At 50.8% G+C, this 5000-nt stretch overlaps 2 non-coding genes across 2 annotated transcripts; both read right to left on the bottom strand.

Moving 5' to 3' along the window:
- Positions 1-404: 404 nt before the first annotated feature.
- On the bottom strand, positions 405-561 carry LOC137927782 (5.8S ribosomal RNA). Its single transcript, XR_011107915.1, has one exon. It is a non-coding gene; the product is annotated as a 5.8S ribosomal RNA (ribosomal RNA).
- An 816-nt stretch (positions 562-1377) lies between these two features.
- On the bottom strand, positions 1378-3281 carry LOC137927681 (small subunit ribosomal RNA). Its single transcript, XR_011107827.1, has one exon. It is a non-coding gene; the product is annotated as a small subunit ribosomal RNA (ribosomal RNA).
- Positions 3282-5000: the final 1719 nt, after the last annotated feature.

Raw genomic sequence — 5000 nt, 5'->3', positions numbered from 1 at the left:
ATACAATTCGATATATTTAAACGGACCGTAAACGCGCTCCGCGCGTACGCGGACGTGAGGGGTGCAGCACCCCGCCGTCCGTCGTCCGTCGCGAAGAACGTTCAACGGAAACCGTCAATTGTTCGAAAGAGCGCGCGCCCGCTCGCCCGCGCGCGGTAGTGCGGCAGCGGCAGCGCGACGACAGCGACGGCGGATAGTGAGAGAGAGAGAGAGTGAGAGCCGCGGCGGCGCGGACGAGAGACTCTTATTAGAGATCGTCCCATCGCACCGTCCGCGAGCTCGTTCATCACCCCCCACCAACCCGCCGCCGCCGCGTCGCGCGTCACCGCCGCGCGCATCGACCGGCGCGAGCGCACGTAGCGCGCGTTCTACACCGAACAGTGTGGTTTTTATATTTTAACAGCCGGCCCTCAGACAGGAGTGGTCCTGGATATTTCTCCACGGACCGCAATGTGCGTTCGAAATGTCGATGTTCAAATGTGTCCTGCAGTTCACACTATGACGCGCAGTTAACTGCGTTCTTCATCGACCCGCGAGCCAAGTGATCCACCGTCCAGGGTAATGGTTTTTTCTTAATGTTGTTATTACTTACGGTAGCGGCCTACGGCTCTCGCCGTCGGCCACTTGATTGTCCGTTTTTATGTATTAACGTCGAAAGTTGGTCGAATTCATGTGCGCCGAGGCGTTCATAAAGAAACGGCACCGAAAAAGCTTAACGCCCCGACGCGAATCCTTTAGAATGATGAACGACGACGACCCGCGCACCCCCCAACGAGCTGGCGTGACGCACGACATTGTCATCTTTCTAACCGCTTAAATTTCGTTTTGTATAGCGCCAACCGACAATAAAGGGCCTGAGCTAGGCAGTGGGGATTTTCACCGCTTCGAACGCTCCGTTTGGTATGCCCCGGTCGGCGCTCGTCTCTCGGCGTTTTTCCGCCACCCGGCCGCTTCGACGGCGGCGGAGGCAGCGGCGGCGGTAGCACTTTCGACGAATGCCACCACCGCCACCGGCCACCGCCACGGCGCCGTCGCCGCTGCGCCGTTAGGCGTAATAGACGCTAGAGACAATTATTTCACATTTTATTTTTTATACATATATACAAACACGCACACACACACGCACGCACACGCGCGCGCGCTCGTCCGCATTAGATACGAACAGCAGCGCGCGCGCGTACGTACATATATATGTATATATGTCGTATATATATATCATTATGGATGTATTACATATATATATGTGTAAACACGGTATGTACGAAGTCGTCGTCGTCGTCGTCGTCGTCGTCGTCGCAACAGCAACAACAGCAACAGCAACAGCGGCGCAACAACGTTCGTGAACATATCACGCGTCTCGCACACATACACACACGTTAATGATCCTTCCGCAGGTTCCCCTACGGAAACCTTGTTACGACTTTTACTTCCTCTAAATGATCAAGTTTGGTCAACTTCCCAGCAACGCCGACGGCCGTGAAGCCACCGCGTGTCGGTCCGAAGACCTCACTAAATCATTCAATCGGTAGTAGCGACGGGCGGTGTGTACAAAGGGCAGGGACGTAATCAACGCGAGCTTATGACTCGCGCTTACTAGGAATTCCTCGTTTATGGGGGATAATTGCAAACCCCAATCCCCAGCACGAAGGAGTTTCAACGGGTTGCCCGGGCCTCTAGGCCAGGGAGAACATGCTGATTCCTTCAGTGTAGCGCGCGTGCGGCCCAGGACATCTAAGGGCATCACAGACCTGTTATTGCTCAATCTCGTGCGGCTCGAAGCCGCCGGTCCCTCTAAGAAGAATTTTAATACGTCGCCAGTGAGTTGCGCCACCGGAGCGGCGCACACCTAAATGACGACGCCTATTTAGCAGGCTAGAGTCTCGTTCGTTACCGGAATTAACCAGACAAATCGCTCCACCAACTAAGAACGGCCATGCACCACCACCCACCGAATCAAGAAAGAGCTGTTAATCTGTCAATCCTTCCGGTGTCCGGGCCTGGTGAGATTTCCCGTGTTGAGTCAAATTAAGCCGCAGGCTCCACTCCTGGTGGTGCCCTTCCGTCAATTCCTTTAAGTTTCAGCTTTGCAACCATACTCCCCCCGGAGTCCAAAATCTTTGGTTTCCCGGAAGCTGCCCGCCGAGCCATCGTAGTAACGTCGGCGGATCGCTAGATGACATATTTACGGTTAGAACTAGGGCGGTATCTAATCGCCTTCGAACCTCTAACTTTCGTTCTTGATTGATGAAAACACCTTTGGCAAATGCTTTCGCTGATGTTCGTCTTGCGACGATCCAAGAATTTCACCTCTAACGTCGCAATACGAATGCCCCCAGTTATCCCTATTAATCATTACCTCGGAGTTCTGAAAACCAACAAAATAGAACCGAGATCATATTCTATTATTCCATGCACGAAATATTCAAGCAGCATTTTGAGCCCGCTTTGAGCACTCTAATTTGTTCAAAGTAAAATTGTCGGCCCATCTCGACACTCACCGAAGAGCACCGCGATAGGATTTTGATATTGAACCGCCGTTTTACCGACGGCTCACCGACGATATGCTCCGCAGACGTGTCAGTATCACCGCGGATGCGGTGCACCGACAGCGCGGCGCACAAATGCAACTACGAGCTTTTTAACCGCAACAATTTTAGTATACGCTATTGGAGCTGGAGTTACCGCGGCTGCTGGCACCAGACTTGCCCTCCAATTGTTCCTCGTTAAAATATTTAAAGTGTACTCATTCCGATTACGAGGCCTCGTAAGAGTCCCGTATCGTTATTTTTCGTCACTACCTCCCCGTGCCGGGAGTGGGTAATTTGCGCGCCTGCTGCCTTCCTTGGATGTGGTAGCCGTTTCTCAGGCTCCCTCTCCGGAATCGAACCCTGATTCCCCGTTACCCGTGACAACCATGGTAGTCGCAGAAACTACCATCGAAAGTTGATAAGGCAGACATTTGAAAGATGCGTCGCCGGTGCTGGACCATGCGATCGGCAAAAGTTATCCAGATTCATCAAAATTAACGACTTCGGACGCGAGGCCCTCCGTCGATTGGTTTTGATCTAATAAAAGCACTCATCCCATCACTGGTCAGAGTTCTGATTGCATGTATTAGCTCTAGAATTACCACAGTTATCCAAGTAACCGAGGTAAGATCTAAGGAACCAAAACTGATATATTGAGCCATTCGCGGTATCGCCTTAATACGGCTTGCACTGAGACATGCATGGCTTAATCTTTGAGACAAGCATATAACTACTGGCAGGATCAACCAGGGAGCTAGCTAGTAGAGCTAACACACACCAACACCGCACATACGAGAGATATGAGGGTGATGATGATATGATAGACGTGTGACAAGCGACGCGTCGGACGTTCGAAACGCCGTGACGCGCCGGTGCCTAGGTAGCTTTTTGCGTGCGTGCGTGCGTGCGTGCGTATTTATTACAATACACACACAACACCACACCGCAACAACAAAATGAATTCGTTTTTCTATCTGTTCACGGAGGAAAATGTATATCTCAACACTCGCCTCGCGTTCGTCCAGATTTACTTTGGACGCGGCATCGCGTCCGATTCATCGGAACGTTCTTTGACGAGACACATACAAATCTTCACTTTTATAAAATATCGTTTCGCAAAACGAACAATGACCGATTTCCAGCCCGGTTTTAGAGAGATCCGAAATCCTTGATTTATATATCATGATCGACCGTCGCGCGACTAGCGCGCGACGAGCTCGTTGATGCGATGCGTTAAGGGCCGCCCCGAAGTCGACTCGGGAGCCCAACGCCGTTCGCGTTAATTAAACGAGACGTTCTCTTACGCCTTCCGCTCTTACATAACGGAGACGTCGTCCGACACAGTTTACGGTGTGTTGTTGTGGGGAGATGATCCCCTTTTTCTTCCCTCCTCCGCCGCCGCTGTGTCGTTCGTGCGTTTGTCGGTTATAGAAGTTTCAGTTTCGGGCGTTCTCGTTGGTGGCGCGCGTTGTTTGTGTATCGGTGTTATTAGTTTTGTTCGATTCGCGCGCGTTTTCTAAGAATAATTTTTAAATTTTTTTTTTTTTTTATAAAAAAAAAAAAAAAAACTAAATCTAAAAAAAACGCAATCTCCGCAAACAAACTAACACCACCACCACACACACACACACCCCACCAACCAAAAAAACACACTCCACACTCCACAACCACCAACAAACAAAACAAAACAGAAGAGCATCGGAGAGAACTCGATTCGGCCGACCGGCGCGTCTCGCGCCAGTCCCATGTATATGCGGGAACGACTGTATGCGTCTCCGCGTAGCGCTATAGAGCGTTCGCGTATCGATTGCATACCACCGATCTACATATCTATATCTGACCCTGATCTCGATGTCATCGTCGTCGTCATCATCATCATCATCATCATCATCATCATCATCATCATCATCATCATCATCGTTCGACCCGATCGCGGATTGCGCGTAGCCAGCCGCCGATGCGTTCGCGTATCGATTTCTGAAAACGACAGAGTCCGGTCCCGTTCGCGTATCGATGCATAAATTTCGTGCTGATGACGATCGCACTCTTTCATACGCGATGTCGACTGAGACAAAGAAAGGTGTCGTCGTCGTCGTCGTCGTCGTCGTCGTCGTCGTCGTCGTCGTCGTCGAGACGGTAGCGGTCCGTAATAAAGATCGTGCGGCCCGGCCTCGGGGTGCGGATAGTCACTCGGGCGTTCGCGTATCGATTTCGGAAAACGACAGAGTCCGGTCCCGTTCGTGTATCGATTTTCTAACGTGATATCGTCCTGATTCCGTGTGTTAAAATTACGATTAATGTCGATGCTAAAACTTTACTATCTTCAATATCGTCATCGTCATCATCGTCATCATCGTCATCATCGTCATCATCGTCATCATCATCATCACGTTGGGCACAAGCAGTGGAACGTTTAAACGCATCGTCGTCGGTCCATTCGCGGTCAAATTATTTATATCCAGTATTAAAATT

Source organism: Battus philenor, unplaced genomic scaffold (assembly GCF_028537555.1).
Source record: "Battus philenor isolate CCGP_79_NKW_IND1 unplaced genomic scaffold, ilBatPhil1.0.hap1 SCAF_36, whole genome shotgun sequence".
NCBI lineage: Eukaryota > Metazoa > Arthropoda > Insecta > Lepidoptera > Papilionidae > Battus > Battus philenor.
Note: the sequence above shows the minus strand (reverse complement) of the source record. Positions and strands in the feature narration are given on the sequence as shown.